Here is a 19983-nt window from a genome sequence, read left to right on the forward strand (position 1 = left end):
AGTTATAACAATTATTGCCATAAATCGAGCATCATTCGCTAAATAATACCAAGGAAAACTATTTTCAGCCTGCAATATGGAGCTTGTGTCGTCCCCTTTTGGAAACATGTTGCCTCCAAAGACAAATAACTACATAAATGTCAATCAGCATTTCTCATTGTCACCTACAGCTTTATGCCGTATGGTGAAAGCAATAGATGACATAAGCTGCACACTGTCGGAAACTTTTCTTGTATACTTCCTTGGCTTTTCCACCATTGTCACTGTTACCGTTTCCCTCAAGTTCCTTTTTAAAAAGAAAAAAAAATGCTGCCAAAACAATAGTTGGTGGCTGACATTAAACACTTTACTACCAGTTTACCATTGTGGGTTAAAACTGTAATGTCAGGGACATTCAGTTATGTTGTATGCAAAGGTCCTCCACTCCAGCCGTGAGTACAATTTGCTTTAAAGCTTGGTGCCCTAACTAAAGAATGGCAGACTATTAATTTAAGTGGGGGTATTATAGGAAGTAAAGGATCCGAGCTACTTTTCTTCTAGCACTGCATGCTGCTTCCTCTCAGTCAAGGACAGCCTGATAAAACTCAGCCTTTGCTGACTCACACAGCCACAACAGCTCTGACTTCCCTGTTCTGCTCAGACGCACATGATGAGCACGGTCCCGACAAGTACAGCCGATCGATCGGATGTTGTACTATTCCCAAAGAACAGATCAATGCGGAGCAGTGCCATGCTCTTCACAGGTATGCTAAGGTATGCAGGGCGCAGCCTTTACTCCAGATGAGATTCTGTATTTGTTTTAAATTTTATTTTGTGGTGCAACTCATAGCCTTCTCGCAGATGATGCATTTAGACTGCCAAAAGCACTTTGGGAGTAGAAAGAGAAATTACAGCAGTATTGCATGAAAAAGTTTTTCATAACAACATGAAATTCCTAAACAAAGAATATTGAGCTGTGGAATGTTTATGGCACTGCTGAAGGCCACAGACAGCCTCTTGCCAAGCTGCCTGTGCTATATATTTTCCCTAGCTTAGGTACGGTGTGCCAGTTTTTCTGCATTACTTTTTTTCCCTGATGCAGCCACTGACCGGGAGGCATCCTGCGGCACCTGTATTAGATAAAGTCGAAACAAGGGTAGGTGCTGCTTGGCTCATACAGCCATACTTGATAAAAGATAGCATCTCTCTCCTTTTCTCTCAGTCTAATGCCGAGGGCCAGCCTGCTCCTGTTTCCTCTGCTTCCTAAACCAAATCTCCCTCCTGGGGGACGTTGTCAAGCAGCCTGTTGCTGGGTAACCAAAGAGGATTGTGGGTCAGAGAAATTATCAGTTGAATACCAACAACAACTCCTCAGCCCGTAGTGCAGATAATGATGTCAAGCCTGAATCCTGATAAAATCTAGTATCACCTGATAACCATTTACGATACAAAAGGGGTGTTCTTTGCTCCTTCTGTGGTTTTTTAAAAATTAATTTAGAGTTTGTGTTTCTAAAGCATGTTTTAAATGTTAGCTTACTGCTGAATAAACATGTATTTGACTCCCAACTGCTTGGCTCATTTATGAATAAGTGGACAAAGTCAGACTGTCCTTTGTGAATGCATTTAAATATCAAAGAGGTAAAAACACCAGTAAAACACGACATATATAGAACACCTTGCTAAACTAATGCATATGGGTTTGTGGACTTTGTCAGGGTCACATATTACAAAATGTATTAAAAATATTTTATAGACTAGACACAATTTTAAATACAATATGCATGAAGCAGAAGAAAAATTGAGAAAAAAAAAACATATGTACACCACTGAACATAGTGTATCAGCCAATGGGGCACTTGGCTGATACTGGACTTGTTTGATGTTTGCTGTTTGTGGTGAGAGCAGGGAGCAGGTGGAAGAGAGTCTGGAGAGGTGGAGGCATGCACTGGAGAGAAGAGGAATGAAAGTCTGTAGACGCAAGACAGAATATATATATGCAAGACAGGCAAGGCTGAGATAGTTCAGATATGTGCATAGGAGGGATAGTGGATATGTTGGACAGAGGATGCTCAATCTGGTGCAGGAAAAGAAAAGAAGAAGGAAAAGAGGAGATTCGTGGATGTAGTAAAGGAGGACATTCAGAGGGCTGGTGTGACAAAAGAGGATGCCATGGATAGGCTGATATGGAGGCGGATGATCCACTGTGGAGACTCCTAAAGAGAGAAGCTGAAAGAAGGTGAAGACTGTTGGGAAGCACTAATGCAGCAAGTGTTCGCAGGTTGCCCTGTGGGGTTGTATCTTGTTTTCCCTGTAAAGAGGAGGCCCGCCTCAGTTGTAGCTCTTTTATAGGCCAGTCTGAATTGAGAAGGCGTGGTCTCTAGAGTAGCTGGCAGGAAATGGATAGGGGGGCATTTTTTTGGGGAAGTTGCTGTCTCTATGTGCAAGAGATCACACTTCTACTGTATTTCTATTGTGTGCATTAGATATTATATACAGTTGTCCAGCTATACTTCAGCATCTAGAATACAGGTGTTGAAGAAGTGCTTATTTCCATGTTAGAATAGCAAAGCTGTTACATCATGAGAACGATTTGCTTGGTTCATGACCTGTTAGCAAATAAGCATATAGGCGCATGTAGAGCAGTGCTCTGACCACCTAACAAGAAAAAATATCTCTAAGTAAACCTAAAATGTAATTTATAATTCCTTCAAGTAGTGAATAATTACTCACTGGAAGATGTTTAATAACAATCTTGTACAAAGATTAGTGATTGTGTTACAGCAGTTAATTGAAGAAGTTAATTAGATACAATAACGATAGCAGCATAAAGTATTGGGATTACAATAATAAAATTCTAATATGTGTTTGTGAAGCTTTGTTTGTGTTTTTCTATGTTTGAATATTCTTTTCTTAATCCCACGGAAAAGGAAAAGGAACATCACATTAACTGAACATAACAGAGTTGATTGTGTAAGAAATTTAATTTAGCCTGAAAAAAAGGAAAACAACTTACTTTTAAGTTTATCAACTTAAAAATAATCTTTTGTCTTGAATTCTTGGAGTTGTATTAACTGACTTGAATTTATAGTGCATATCTTTATGTTACATAAGAGAAAGAAAAAAAAGACTCTGTGGTATCACTGGTCTTTTCCAATATTTAAATAATTCCAGAAATGATGTGCTGTTAGTATTTTTTCTCTCCAAATAGCAGCACACCAGCAGTGAACCAGTTTCCAATCAGTTCTATCCAACTGAGACTTGAAGCAGCTCTGGCAGTCATCCATCTTGCAAGCTGTTTAACACATGTCGAACTATTTCAGAATGTGAGATAAAAAATTAATAGCTTTAAATAAATCTGGGTAAAATATAACACTGTGCCAGTTAGCATATAAATACCAGATATGTTCAAAGGCACCAGTTATTTATGATGCATTCCTAGCTCTCAGTATAAGACAAATGCTCAACAGTTACAGGCCTGAACTGGAAATGACAGCCAAAAATGAGCGAATGCATTGTCCCCTTTGATAAAAATATATTCCACGACTCTGAGCTTTGACAGATTCCTGTAACTTCTCCCAGTTCAGTGGACTATGAAATCAAATTTGGGTGATCTACCTTTATCAATCTGATGTCCTGCAAAATGTTTATATGAATGACAGCACATCTTACTCCTTTTCAGATGGTGATTTATAAAATACAGAAGCAGCATTTTGCTGATTTCAGGTATTTCACTGGAAAAAAAAGTTGCCTGGATTACATGAAATGCATACATTTCATGTAATTTCTGTATGGTAGAGTGTAAAATCAGAGAAATGAAAGCATCAAACTGTAATGAAAGATCTGCACAAACTAAACTGTTGCACTGAGCTCACTGTTGAATGGCACGCAGACACAAATAGCTTCATGCTAGAGCCAAGGGAAGGTGAATCATCTGCGGATCCACTTCAGCATTTTAATCAAGGACCTAATATTGGTGATCCAATCCAGGGAGCCGGGCTCAGCCAAGCGCACAGTGTCTGAACCACGTGACTAAAGCCATTTGAATAGAAATGGCCCCTGCTCGGCACCATGCCACTGCACCCAACATTCATGTATTTGAAACAATTGTGCTATTTACACCACGAGATCCACTTTGCTTTCTTTCTAATGATGCTTTAGATGGGCACATTTGGGTCAGCCCTTTAAACGCTTTCTCCCTTACTGAATGAGCGCATTAACAAAGCGCATTTGTTTTTTTCCGGCACTCAAAGTGAGGAAGACGTGGATGAAACCTGAGCGAATCAAGTCCACCGTTATCTATTGACATGCATCACGGTATCATGGCTGTGTGGCAAAGCAGGCTGAAACTGGCTTTAAAGGACGTCTGATAGGTTGTGCTGTGAATGTACTGTGAAGTACTGCAGAGTGGAAAAAGGGGATGATGGTTTAAATCCTCTGCACAGCTACCAAGATTAATGAGGCTAACTAGATTTCCTTTTTTCTTTCCACAAACCACCAGGACTCTGAACTCCTACCCACTAATTACTTAGTGAGCATGTGCACACGTGCATCTGTGAGAATGGTGCATCTGTACATGTGTCTGCATACTTTTAAGTGCACAGGGCTACGTGGACATATGTGTGTAAGCTGCAGAGGTTGGTGAACAGGAGAGAAAATATGATAATATTTGCCTGAGTCAATGACTTACTCACCAGTTACTAAAGGCCTCACAGCCAAAGCGTGGGAGGCTTTACTTATGTGTCTTTGGTATGTACAGTATGCAGAAGTGGGGATATTGATGTGGGCCATGTTTTATTTGTATTAATGTGTGTGTTTGTATAATGGGGAGGGTGTGGGCAGTGAAGTGAAGCTGAAAGAGGAGAATGACATGCTGTCAGTCTGAGTTGACGGTCACTGCTCAGTGCTAAGGCTCCTCCTGACACTTTCTATTCAAACCAGGGAGAGTCTGCAGAGTGCCTCCGGCATATCGAGGGATCCCACTTTTTAATTGAGCCTTTACCCAAGATTCATTTCATCCTCCACCTTCAGCCTTACTGGGAGCTGACACAACGAAGAGTGTGACAAAACTGGGCCTCACATTGTTCGGGGTAAGAGGCTGTTGGAATCGAGACCTACATAAAAAAATGTTAACCTTTACAGATATTATCCCAGTTTCACAGGCACCGAAAGTTCAGTAATCTGAACCTCTAGCATATGAAAGTCATTTAATAATCGGAACACTCCATTTAATGTGGTAAGACCTCTATTAGCAAATATAGGTTTACATATGATCCCCCGAGATGGAAGAAGACCTTGCGCAAGATACCTGAATACTCGAGTTTTACTTTAAGATAAGACATAAAGACTCCATCCATATGAATGCTGAAAGCAGAATACAAAAATACTTTTCACTATAAATAATTGTGTTGCTAACACTTGTTTGGGGTTTAGTTCTAATCAAAAAGAAAAACAAAGTCAGTGTTCAGTTAGCACAAGTGTAATGACAGTTTCCAGTGAATTACTACCATGTTTCTTTAGTCAAAACAACAACAGAAAAGTAATTGATTCATGTAGCTCTGTGGAAAGATCTCATTTATTTATATTTTGCTTCTAAGGAGTCAGACTTTCTGGTAAGTTTTTTAAATGGTCTTGCAATAGTTCTCCAGGCTTTCTGAAGGTCCTTCTAGGTTTTTCTTTGGATTCTTGCTGCTTTTTCACTCATTTCCAGTTCAGTTCTTATACCTGATCATTCTCAGAGGAAGCATCAAGCATAAAAGGAACCTAACTCAAGGGATGAACCAGTGCTGTGTATGCATAACAGACAACTTCAGAAAGATGCCATTTTAAAAGGTATCTTTAGCATTTTGTTACTAAAATCCTGTTCCAAAATCACAGTTTGTTCCCATTTCTTTAGCTGAATCTACAAAAAAATGATAACACAATTTGCACCAACAAAGTAATTTCCAAAGAGCAAACCAAAAACCTGGCATATTTTGACATGGTGTGCATTGTCCTTTAAAATTTCGAGGAAATTGGATGAGTGGAGAACAAAAGAAGATGTAGCAGGCTAAAAAAACAACAAGAACAACAAGAACAACAACCAAAAACTAAACTAAAACTGTCTACAGCAGATGAAATGTATCTGAAAGTCACATCCTTAAGAAATGGGGAAAATAAAATCCAGCAAAGACTTGACACACCACCTGAGAGGGCTGTTTCTAGCCCTTCACTTGATCCAGATACCATTCACTGAAGTGTCATCGGAAATAGCAACATCAAGACGCCATTCTTAAGGAAGGGAAACATGTAGAAAAAGTTGAGGTATGTCATATGACACATCTTATGGAGTGATGAATTACAATTTGATATTTTGGTTGAAATCATTGTCAGTATCTATGAAGGAGGTCGGCAAAGAGGTACAACAGCGCATGTCCACAACGATCTGTAAAAGGTGGTGAAGGCTTTGCCATGGTTTGGGGATGAATTTCAGGCAGTAGAGTTGGAATGTTGTCAAAATTTATGGAATTATGAATGCAGAAAAGTACAGTCCGATTTTAACCCACCATTCATTACCATCTGGAATGTGTCTCGTTGGCAATGGCTTCAATTTTCAGCATGACGATGATCCCAAACACTCTGCCAATGGAATAAAAGCATACCTGGGCAGAAAAACACACAATGGAACACAATCCATCATGAACCGGCTTCTCTAAAGCCCGGTCCTCAACATCACTGAAACAGTGTGGGATCATCGTGACAGTAATGGCAACAAAAGGCTGCCAACACCTAAAGAAGAGCTTTGAATGTCCTTTAAGAAGAGGGAAGAACTATTCCTGCAGACTACTTAAAGAGATGACCAGTAAGCCTGCCTAAGAGAGTTAGGGCTGTGTTGAAGAATAAGGGTGCTCATACCAAATATTGACGTTCAAGCTTGTTAGAATTGTACAAAATGTTTGTTGCCTTAGGACAACGATCTCTGTGCAACCAGTAAAAAACAGCAGCTGGTAAGTGATTGGACTGATTGTTTTTTTTGTGTTTTTTTGCTGTCTAGGACTGTTTGCAGGTAGCTGTGGTGAGCAACTAGTTACCCAGAGGTTAAGTGTGCAACACCCCGAACCTTTTGGTCACAAGACGATTGCACAGGTCATCTAGTGGGAGGCAATCTGACTCAGTTGGACCTGAACTGACTGCCTGCAATCACTCTCAAACAGACTGGGGAAGGTATGCAATTAATCACCATCTCATTTATAAAGATAGACAGATTGTCAACATGTTGTAATCAGTCGGAGTCAGTCTGCACCGCTGAGCGTAACTTCTCAGCTCCATCAAACAATGATACACACAAACCTGAGTTACTACTGTGGGAGGCAATTTACTGCAAACTGCACTGCTCTTAACACTGAAAAGCGTATCTTATTTTGTGCCTGATATGTCTGACCATTGCTGCTATAAGTGTTTATTCATTAGAGAGGGGAGATGTTATCAGAATGAGTGCATAATTGGCACCATTGGATGGCTCAAAGTTGAGAGCACAGGGCTGAAACTTTGGCGTGTCCTCTAGCTCTTTACTTAGTCCTCTGTCTGAGTATTTAGAGCCAAGCCCTACAGGTTTCTGCTCTGCAAGAATACTGGTGTCTTATTGAAACGGAGCAGAACTGAACTGAACTTAATGGAGCGTTGGAGTGAGGAAGGAGGAGGAGAATCCTGCTGCAAAAGCCACACAAGGATACGTCTTGTTTTCTTTTTTACTGTGAGCAGAGCAGGTTCAAGTGTTTCAGGCTTTTAGTCACATTTAGTCACACAGAGATAAGTAGACAATGAAAACATCTTTTGCTGTATTTTTTCAGCAGTGCACACAGACAAAGCAAGATTCACGCTTCTTTCTTTCTTTTGCTTCCCTCAGTTGGTGCTGTTACATAATATATATGTCTGTGGAAATGCAGCTGTTAACAGAACTGTTCGATTAATGTCTGAAAGTTATCTTAGGTTTAGTTAAAGTATTGTATATGAAACCTTCTCAGTCTCAAACTTTCCTCTTCAGACACTTGCAATCAAACGCAACAATACAAACAGTTTAATGTGCCACAATTAAATCCTCTGTCCACTGTTAAACTTAAGTCCAGTATTTAATATGAAATAATGTCAAAATGCAACATCACAAAATGCTGTCAGGTTAAATAAAGAATCAATATAACAGTATTTTCCAGTATTAGAGCCAGTATGCTCTAATGGGCATTTTTTATGTCTCATTTATTGCTTTACTACAGAGTTTGGGTTTGCAGCATATCACCTTATTTCTTTAGGGAACAAAATCCCTAAAACATGCTGTTCGATTTAATTAAGGGCAGTACTAACTATGAATAATGCCATGATCTTTTCACTCAGGAGTGCAGATGCTCCTCTCTATTAACCAATCACAGCAGCTGCACCATCAGTTTCACAATCAGTTGCAAACTCAAAAAACTGTTTGTGTAACATTTTTTGATAGATAGCCTCATAGCAAGAGTTTCTAACTGTGGGATGTGAGATAACAGCCCCTGCAGAAAAACCCAGAGTGATGCTCGCATTTAGGCACGTAACACAGTAATAGTACTACATATGCATGAACAGCTGAGGCTCTGAGGGTAAATAAAGTTTTGTGTACCTCTACAAATCGTACATGTCAGCTGTTGCATATAGATTTCAGGTTTATATGGAGGAATAGCAATAAAGTCTTTTAGGTAAGAGAGAGAAATAAAGCACCATTTCTCAGGATAAATCTTGTCCCTCCACCTGAGTTTCTGTTCCCAGGACCTCTGCAGTTTCTAATCATAAATATATTCATTCTTCTTCAGAGTTCTACCATTTATGCAAACTGCCAGGGCTGTTTTCAGACACTTATAGCAGATAGACTCCTTCTTATCACCATTTTATCTATGTTTTATTTTTGTCTTGATGCACTGAAGTCAAGACAGCAACTGACTGCGAGTGGTCACAGACCCTCTCCCTGTCTTTGAAGCGACCATTTCAAAAGCAAGGAAATAGCAAGTTGATTGCACAGGGTCGCATTTTAGTGTTGTAGAGGTCTTCAGCTACTCTTCCACTAGTGTGACTGTAGCCTTACATACTTTCCATGTGTAAGTTTCTTTGTCTATATGTGTATATTTGTAGATTTTTCCTAGCAAAATATAAAGAAATGAGTGGTGGCTCAGTTCTTTTACACAGGTCTGTAACAGAATTAAGTGCTGTATTCCTATTTTGCTTGTTAAACTGAGAGTAGTTTGCAAATTATACCAGAGATAGATTCTATTGTGTTCAAATTATTCGCTTCTATGTACTCTCTACTCTCTATGCAGACTTACATAGAAGATGTACGTCTTCTATGTAAGTCTATTTTACTAAAATTCAAATCCATTTGTGGTCCAGTTAGAAAATTTATTGCAATCAAAAGGAAACCCCTATAAACTGTGAGCAGGAATGAGCTAATAACTGGCTTGGTTCTCACATTCTTACACATTTTCCGCATACAGAGATTCAGCTCCTTATTTTAAAAAATAAGGAACTGGATCTCTATATGACTTAATAAGTAAAGCCTGTTCTGACAGTTGAGACAAGAAACTGAGTACTAACAAGCTTCATTAGCAGCAGCTGGAATGGAAAGGCCTCACCTGCTGTGACAGATCTCCTCAGACCTCTAAGAGCAAACAATGTGCTCCATTATTCTCCTCCTATGGTAGCTATGCTAGTCCAGTCTGATGACTGCCTGCAAGAAAACAGAGCAAGCACAATGCCAAATGAACTTTCTGCAATGGAGTCATTCAACCAAAGGCAGAAAAACTACAAAACTACTACAATTAACACGCACAGAAACAAGGTGATGAGTTATACAAAACACTGTTTATTTAAATCCAGTTAAAATTTAAAGGCTAAATTAATTAGCAACAAAAACATGGCATTTTTCTTTAAAGGGAGACTGAGGTAAGGAAAGTTAAGTTTGAAACACAAAAATAAAGACAAAATTTATCATTTTGAAATAACATGTAATTTAGAAAATTAGTAGTTTTGCAGCTATTACGTTACACAAATAAACAGACGTTGGTGTAATGAGTCATTCCCTGCTAAATCGGCGAAAATTACATGAGCTGCATTGGAACCATTTCGTGTGATGGACAAAGGGGCAAAAAAGAACGTAATGAGCAGATGAATTACCAGTTCCCCTGCTCATTCTCTCAGGTGGGCAAAACTCAGAGTCTTTTGAAAAAAAAAGAAGTTTTTTTTTTAGGGGATAGCAGTTTTGCCAATTTCCCTGGTGACAGGCAGCCAAACTAGAAGTGATCTCTGCCTCTCTGTGTGTTCGGACTCCCTGTCTGTTAATAAGTAAACCTCCCCAAAGGCACAGCTGGCTTCTCTGTTTGCCATGTTACCCAGGCAAGCCCCATTAATACTAAATTTAATGGAGTGGCCAAGATGTAAAATGCATCACAGTACTGCTGAATGTATACAGTGCATATAAACTATACAACAGAAACCATGAAACATGAACGAAATGTTTAATGCACAATATATGGGTACAAATAGTTCCTCTGTTTAAAATGAAAATACCTCTTTGAGGGCTTGGAGGCAGGCATGTTTTATACCAGCACCAGTGTCAACATACTAACAAGCTCACAATTACGAAGTAAAGATAGTGATGTTTGTTAAATTTCTATATTTGATCTGATATAACAAATATACATCAACAAAATCGCTACTTTAAAAAATGCAAAACAGTGCAACTGAATCTATACGAATATATTACACAAAAGACTCATAGGAAATACAGATACAGCTATGCATTTAGCTTAATGCAACTTACACAACTGCTGTGAATATCCCAACACAAGTATGTAAACTAACTGTTTATTTCTACAGTAACTGTTTACTTCTGATATAGCCTCTGCCACCATGATGATCCTGTGGGTTGTATCAGCTTGATGCATTCTCAAGCCACTGGTCTCACACTGCAAAAAAACTGTTTAAGAACAACATTGGTATTAGAGCTTTAGAAAGGCTTTCATGCCTGAACGGTTGCTGGAACCGTGCATATCTATGAGAGCATCATCTCTGATCTGATTGTTCTTAATGACTTAGTGAAAACCTGACTGGGCAGATGTGCCAAAATGAGGCGCTCCAACCTGTATGGTGCCATTCTTGCAGCAGCCTTGCGCTCTTCTATGTTGTGACTGTTCCTTCCCATCCCATGCAAGGCCACCTGAGTTGGCTGGAAGACTGTTTACTTAGCCTGGCAGGGCGAAGGACAGTGTCTCAGCTTGACTCTGGACATACACACACATACACATACACTGATATGCACACACTGATTCCCCCTCCCCTTCCAAACGCCTTCGATGCTTGTGCCCTACCGGTGAAGATGGTAGTCGACTGGACCAGCGCAGGCATGCTGCAGGACCGGAAGCGCTGTCTACACCGGCTCTCTCTCACCCTTTCCCCGCCCCGTTGCTTGTCTTGTGTTTCTATGGTGTATTGATAGTCATGTGCTTTTTGTGCTGAGGTGTTTTTTCTGTTATCAAACTGTTCTCCCACTAGGAGCTCAGTCTGAGTGGAGTTTTTTTTCTCCTCCTCTCTCCTCATGTCACATACTTTCGTTGTTTTTTCTTCCTATCAGCCTACCTTCTGGCATGTCTCCCCAATGTGATGTTTGTGTAATGTTGGTCAGAAGGTTCCTTTGTAAGTGCGCATGCGCCATTAGCGTGCTGCCTGCTGTAACCCTAATTTCCCTCGGGATTAATAAAGTATATTGATTGATTGATTGATTGATTCAAGTGTCTCAGCAGCTCAATGCCTGACCACACACGGCCATCATTTCATAGTCAGACACTGTTTAGTATGTCTCGTACTAAACATGTATGGGACATGCTGGGTGTATGCATTCTTCAGAGGCAGAGACAACCAGTGACAGTTGCATAGCTGCAGGCTGCATTCAACCGGGAATGGAAAGCAGTTCCAGATCCAGACAATTGTAGATCCATGTGCAGATAAGTGACTGCTAGCATAATGCAAAGAGGAGACCATACATATATCAAACTTCTTGTATACAAACAAACACACAAAGGACAGGAGTTTGCCGGTTTGTATTTACTGGCTATTTAATGAATTCAGTAGGACATTTTGACTGACAGTTCAGTCCAAAAACAACCCCCCTGTTTTAACAGTAAAGGCTGTGGGGCTGCTTTCTGACATGTTGTACCAAGTACCAGTGAGACATGTAACACAACACATGAGCCTAGTTTGACTAACAGATTAATGTGCAAGGCTTATGAAATGCAAGAATTCTCAAACTCTTTGCAAAATAACCCTGAGCTGAACTGAAACCCTGAGGACTGGAATTTATTGTTTGTTTTGGGCATTAGTTTGAGTGATTAGCGCAGTAAATATGAGGAAAACGCAGCCACTCACCACTCCTTATAACAGTTTGGATCCAGGAACTGCCCTTTTACGGTCAAGCTCTTGAAGGAGTGTGCCAACTGAGGTATGAAGGAGGAGATTTAGAAAGAATTTTTTTTAGGATGTCTTGATTTCAAGCAGTTTGGGTTCACTCTCCTAATATGATTACATATGTTTTGTTCACTTTAACCACTGCTACAGGTTCATTTAAGACTCAGTTATAATTTACCGTGTTAGCCCTGTGAAAGACTGGCAAGCTGCCCAGTGTGTACCCAGCCTCCACCCTGGCTCCAGCCCCCATGACCTTGAACTGGATAAGCCTAAGAAAATTGATGGATGATGGATGAATGATGGATGAATGGATTTTTATTTTCTGGATTGGGAGGGACTTTGTTTGCATAGGCAGAAGTTACATCGCCTCTTGAGATTCGTTTGTGTGTCAGGTGATGGTAGTGCTCAGTGGCAGTTCGAACGGGGCATGGGCCAGTACTATGAAGCAGGATTTGTCCTGATGCTAACCTCAAGGTTAACCTTGGGTTCAGTACAACGGTGATTCAGTTCTTACCCAGGTACATCACCACTGGAATTTATGCTACAAACCTAATCCTACTGACCAGTCAGTTCTCTCCACATTCCTGGAAGATCCCTTGTACCTTTGTGTGTTTATCAGGAGGGGCTTAAATCTTTTAGATTTCGATTGTCTAGATTCTTGTCTGGATCTATGGATTTTGTTTCCTGTTGTCTGCAAACAATTTTACAAGAATATTATTGTTCTATAAGCATTAATATATAACACAGGATATTTATGTGTTGTGCCTTAAGCTGACATTTGAATTCTGTATGAAGAATATTTTATTATTTACTTGCTGTCAGAACCTTACACAGCACAGCAGCTGAAAGAATAGAAACTAAAGCTGGGTTTTAAACATTAATTTAATGAAATACTTGATTAAAAGCCTCAGATTCTCTCTTGTCTTAACAGTAATGATACCAAAACATAAAAGTTGTGATATTGTAAAGTCTGTTAACTTTCACAGCTGTCATTTTCTTCTGACTTACTTTCCTGGCTTCAAAAAGCCTGAACTTTATTTATATCGTAGGTCTTAACCAAAGAGCTTGAAGGGCTCTAGCATTCACGCAGCACTTTTAATAGTAAACAACTGTAAAGTACTTTTTCTCTCTCTCACACACACACAAACACATTCTCAGCCATGTTGCTTTCAGTCTGTATTATATGTTTAACCTCAGCATATTTTCCCTGTGGTATAGTTTTCTTCCCTTGTAAAATCAGCCCTTCTGCTGCCAGTACACTTATCTGTAAGTGCGGTTGGTCAGATGCTGCCAATGCCACTCATTTCCTGTGAACACAGGGAAGACACTGGTTAAAATTAGTCAGGTGAAAACAATCTGGCCAACGTTAGGCTAAATTAATCCAGATAACAGAAAGATACCCAGGGTATGTTGAACTGTCTTTGCAGTCAGACCTCTACATTGTAAATATGACACTCTAATCCACTCTTGTAAGGGAAACAGGAAAACGTAAGGTTTGGTCCGCTATCAAAACCAACTTTAGCATCATCCAAAGTACAAATCAGCAACTCTGTGATTAGAGGAAGACCTGCCCTGCCACCTGAGCCACAGCACATCTGGGCTGATGAATGATAACAATGTACCAGGGCTGGATATCAGCATGTCTTGTTCTAGTTGGCCTCACAATTAAAATCTGTGATTTCTCAGACAGAGTTTAAATCTATGATTATTATTAACAGTTATGTAATTGAAACCTAGCAACCTACTACAATGAAAATAATAGCCATTTATGGGTACATGCCTAAATTATAACTGAAGGCTTTCCCAGTATTACAGAAGTTATATTGTAACCAATGGTTTTAAGATGGCTAATTATTTTATTATAGTCAATATTATAATATTATAGTCAATAAGTTAAACTTTTACTTCCGCAATCATTTTGTGAAAGAGAGTTTCTCTCTTGCAAAAAGGCATTTCACTGCACCGAAACTTTCCTCTTTTCAATAATACAGACTTTTGGGTGTGAAGATTTTTCATTATGATGACTCATGAGGATGGGCTGTAAATGGTTGCTTCTGGCAGCCTGAGGTGCTGAGACAATTCATGAGGATATAGTGGAGCTTTTTCCTGTTAACAGAAACAGCGTGTGTAGCAAAATTCCTTCACCTTTATTTTAGCAGATTTTTCACAAAAAAAGTATACCCACCCGCTCCCCCCCGTATTCTTACACAAACACTAGACATACACACACACCCAGAGAAAGAATCGGGAATGGATACATAGCTGTATGCATATAGTAAAAAACAACCACAGTAGCTGTTTGTTTTCATAGGTTCTATTACAACACTTATATAACTTAATTGGTTCGACTTGCTCCTTGACCTCTTAACAACATCTTAAACTCAAGTTAATCCGTCTTCTAAAGTTGACCTAAAAACTATTTCGTGAGCATAAATTAATCCCTTAAAGAATCCCTGAGAGAACTTTACAACCTCACAAGAGGAAAAATAATGAAGACACACACACAAACCCACACACCGACACACACACACACTCTTGTGAATGTTTACAATGTGGCACAGAGGTGAGAATGATGTTTGCTGAGCGTCCCTGCCACTGCAGTGATATAGTGTCCTCAGCTGACTGCGGTCCAAAGCTGCCAGGCTGCCTCGCTATACTTGAGATGCTGCCCATCTCCACGGTGCTCATGCCAGCGGACATTAGTATCAGCCCCATCCCTCTGTTAGCGATTTATACCCATTAATAATTAATGAACTGCTGCGGACTTAGAAAGGCCCGCTCCTCCTTACAGGACCACGCTGGCTCATTTAGACGCTTCCAAAATGACACACGGTGGAGAAATTTGCAGAGCGGCTTTAGTGGTCCTGGCATTTAAGCTAAAAGAAAGTGAGGACAAAAAGGAAAGAGAAGTGATAGAAAGCTCCATCTTGCGTTCTGTTTCCATCCCCTTTCTCTCTCATGGTTGCTAGGCTACACCACAACTAATCACCGGGAAAATTATCGTCATTCAAAACCATATCTCTAACTTGCGTGAGGACATACAGTATTTACCCGGCAGTTCAGATTTAAGATATAAAAAAGTGGAGCTGTAAAATACACAGGAGGGTTGTGTTTATGAATATACTTGTGTCCAGTTGTTAAGGATGATTTAGCTGACAATATGCCTAAATAAATCACCAATTTGGTGCTTATCAGTGTTCTCAAATTGAAGTTTAATATCCTCCGCTCCCAGCAATTTCCTACATCCTCGAGCCCTGTGTGCTGCCAACCAGACACCCAGGACTTGGATGGAAATCTTTCCCATCACCGTTCACCACCTCTGTGGGAGAAGATTATGAAGATTAGATTTGCCTTAAATAGATTTTTTATGGCAGCCAGAAACAATGCTATCTTGGAGTCACTCTATATGCAATTCACTCTGCCGCATGCCTGACAAAAACCACTCGCCTTTCATTGTGCGTGAAGCATGGCTTTGTGCACTTTGTGATTGAATCTTGCAGGGGAAGTAATGGCAAATGTTATGACCACTGACGTAAAGGGATGGAGACTAATACCGTTCCCTGCCTTCCACAGCAAACCACATGTCCACGCAATCTGTCTGCAGATCATAAAAATGCTACACCTGCAATGTACTACTGTACTAGTTTAGGTGTGTGTGTGTGTGTGTGTGTGTGTGTGTGTGTGTGTGTGTGTGAGAGAGAGAGAGAGAGAGAGAGAGAGTGAGAGAGAGAGGATGTAAACATGAGAATTGTGCATTTACATTTCACGTAAATATGTAAGCTCTCAATTTACCGGTCGATCTACGTCCCGACCCTCACCTATGGCCACGAGCTGTGGGTAGTGACCGAAAGAACGAGATCGCGGATACAAGCGGCAGAAATGAGCTTCCTCCGAAGGGTGGCTGGCCTCTCCCTTAGAGATAGGGTGAGAAGTTCGGCCATCCGGGAGGGGCTCAGAGTAGAGCCGCTGCTCCTCCACATCGAAAGGAGCCAGTTGAGGTGGTTTGGGCATCTGACAAGGATGCCCCCTGGGCGCCTCCTGGGTGAGGTGTTCCGGGCATGTCCCACCGGGAGGAGGCCCCGGGGCAGACCCAGGACGCGCTGGAGAGATTATATCTCTCGGCTGGCCTGGGAACGCCTTGGTGTTCCCCCGGATGAGCTGGAGGAGGTGGCTGGGGAGAGGGAGGTCTGGGCTTCTCTGCTTAGGCTGCTGCCCCCGCGACCCGACCTTGGATAAAGCGGATGAGGATGGATGGATGGATGGATAAATATGTAACTGTAGATGTACTAAAGTGTGTTCTGAATATATACTCACTGGTCCCTTCATTAGGTTCAGCTCTTCATTTACTTGTTACAGATAGATATCTAATCAGCCAATCACTTGGCAGCATCTCAACACATTTAAGCATGTAGACATGGTCAGAACAGCTTGATGAAGGTCAAAGTGAGCATCAGTATGGAGAAGAAAGGTGACTGCCAGACGGGCAGGTCTGAGCATTACAGAAACTGCCGATCTGCTGGGATTTTCCCGCACAGCCGTCTCTAGGATTATTCTAGGACAATGGTCCAAAGAATAAGAAAAAAATCTAGTGAGCTGCAGTTCTCTGGGTGAAAATGCCTTGAGGATGCCATGTCGAACCTTGAAGTGGATGGGCTACAAGCAGCAGCGGGTCACACCAGGTGCCACCCCATTCAGCCAAGAGCAATTTGCACGAGCTCACCAAAATTGAAAAACAGAAGATTGAAGAATCGTTGACTGGTATTATGAGTCTTGATTTCTGCTGTGGCATCCAGATGGTACAGTCAGAATTTAGTGTAAACAACATGAAAACATGGATTTCTCCTGCCTTGTATCAATGTTTCAAGCTCTTGTTGGTGATCATGTCAACACAGACCAAAATCTCTAAGGAATTTTTCCAGCATCTTGTTGCATTGCTTGCAAATGGAGACTACTTACTACGTGCTTATTTTGTCGTCTTCGCACTGGCTCTCCATAAAGTTTAAACTTCAGTTTAAAATCTTGGTGATCACTTTCAGAGCTCTGACCAAAACCTGCTGGTAGTTTCTTGATGTAGGCTGAAAAACAAAGGAGACTGTGTGCTTGAGGTAGCAGCTGCTAAACTCAGGAATGGATTACATCTGGGATCTGTGGAAACTTTTAAAGAGCTGCTCAAGGCTTATTTGTATAGGTCTGATTTTAACTAGTGGATACTATTAATTATTTATATTTTATTCGTTGAAAGTTGTTGTGAAGCACTTCGTGATCTGTATCTCCAAAGGTGCTATATAAATACACATTTTACTTGTTTACGTACAAAAAGGGGTCCAAAACAGTACTAGCAATATGTAACTAATGAATTGGCCAGAAGTGTATGTGCACATATGCACAAAATAGGTAGAAGGTCAGAAAAAGCTAAAATTAGAATAATGAATAGAAGTAAAAAATGTTTTAAAAAGTAGGGAATTTTACTTGCAGCTTGCATGTGCATAGATACTTATGTTTATATTATTTTAGTATTTTAGTTTGACTAAAGACTAAGAGTACAAAGACGTTATCACTGGCTGCCATTTTCCTTTCCTTTCATTACTCTTTGATCAGCATTGCCTTGAGACACTCCACTGGGTTTCATTTGCAGCTTCTTGAAACTACCTGCACCCTCACATTGTGAGAAGAAGATGCTGCCTCGTTTAATGATTTAATATTATAACGCAACATTTTCTTTCTTTGTAATTTTTACAAGACCCAGCCTCCTACTCATGCCCCTACCTACTGCGATTCTAGCCCACAATAAATGAATACATACATCATTTAATGTCATACAGTATCAACCATAACATACTGTACAGCATTAAGATTGGATCATGAGCAAGAACTTGACATTTAAAAATGTACCAAATGAGCTGAAAACAATTGTACACGGCATATGAAGATGTTTTACTTATGTAATCCTCCACATTTGCAGTATTATATACTTTTTTAAAAATGTTGTAAGAATGCTAATGATTATAAATTGGATTCAACGTATTTCGTTCATATATAGCCACATACATATTTAACAACATAGACTGTATGCTATATTAGTTGATATGATTGATGATTGCATTTCATTATTTTTTTCATGCCTTTGGGGATGAGTCTGTCCTTATGTAACAGAAATGTATGGATTTTCCTTTAATTTTTAATTCAAAAATATTACATGTGAGTTGATAACCCCATTTAAAAAAAGGTTAAAAACAAACAAAGAAGAGGAGGAAACAGGCTTCAGCTGAGAAATATGGAATGTGGGGTGAACTTCCATGGATTTTGTTTCACCCCCAACCAGTCACGACAGATGGACGCCCCTCTCTGAGTCTAGTTCTGCAGATGGTTTCTTACTGTTAAGTTTTTTCCTTCCCACTGTCGCCAAAGTGCTGGCTCATAGGCGGTCATATGATTTTGTGTTTTTCTCTGTATCATGGTAGGGTCTTTACCTTACAATATAAAGCACTTCGAGGCAACTGTTGTTGTGATTTGGTGCTATATAAATAACACTGAATTTAATTGGACACTGATGGCAGAGGGCTTAATGATGTTATCGATGAACAAAGGTTCAATAAACTGAGGGTATAGGTTTTTCTTTATTTTTTTATTTTTAAATTCATTCTTTAAAGGAATGCCCTTAAAAACAAAAACAACCCCCCCCCAAAACTTTCTGACCTGGGTTATAAACAGGGGCTGGGGTCCTCCATCGGTCAGCCAGCTTCTTATTCTGATCTGCTGTCCAGAAGAGCGCTGCCTTCATTCGATTCCAGTTTGCATCAGTGATGAAGATGGAGGCATGAGCTTTTCCTTCATGACCTGGGAATAGTAAGTATTCGAGGTAAGCTTCAAAAAGGAATCAGGCCGGTACCTGAGTATGTCACGGTGTTGTGAACATATTCAATCCAGGGAAGGTGTGTACTCTACACAGACTGATTTGAAGTGGGTATGCAGCATAAGGCTGCTTCCAACTCCTGGTTTGCCTGTTCAGTTTGCTCATTGCTTTTTGGATGGAATCCAGAAGTCAAGCTTGCTTTTGCTTCTGATGCATTTGCTTTAAAACTGTGATGCAAACTGCAGACCTCTGTTGGAAACTATGCCATTAGGGATGCCATGGGAGAGAAAAACATGGAGCATTGTGTTACCCGCTATCATAAGAGGTAACACAATGTTCCATGTACGCTGGACTTTACAGGACTTTATACTAGAACAAAGTGATCAGGCAGACGCGTATGATATTCCATCCTTTTTCAAAGCTGATCAACAGAATATTCATTTAAACAACTTGCTCCAGGATTGCACGCAAATCTCACTGTGTGAACATTTTAGAGGAAGAGATACTTCCTGTTCCTGAGCCTGGATGATGGTGGTTTCAATCTCCCACTGCAGAGATCCCAGGACACGGGCTGAAGGGAAGATGGTCTTTGGAATATCATCTTCAGATGAGAAACTGCTGGGATAACGTATCAGGTTGGAGATTCCTTTATTTGGAGTGCTAGGTTCTGGTAAAGTCAAAAACCATCGACCAACCAA

The sequence above is a fragment of the Oreochromis niloticus genome, linkage group LG18 (genome assembly GCF_001858045.2).
Source record: "Oreochromis niloticus isolate F11D_XX linkage group LG18, O_niloticus_UMD_NMBU, whole genome shotgun sequence".
NCBI lineage: Eukaryota > Metazoa > Chordata > Actinopteri > Cichliformes > Cichlidae > Oreochromis > Oreochromis niloticus.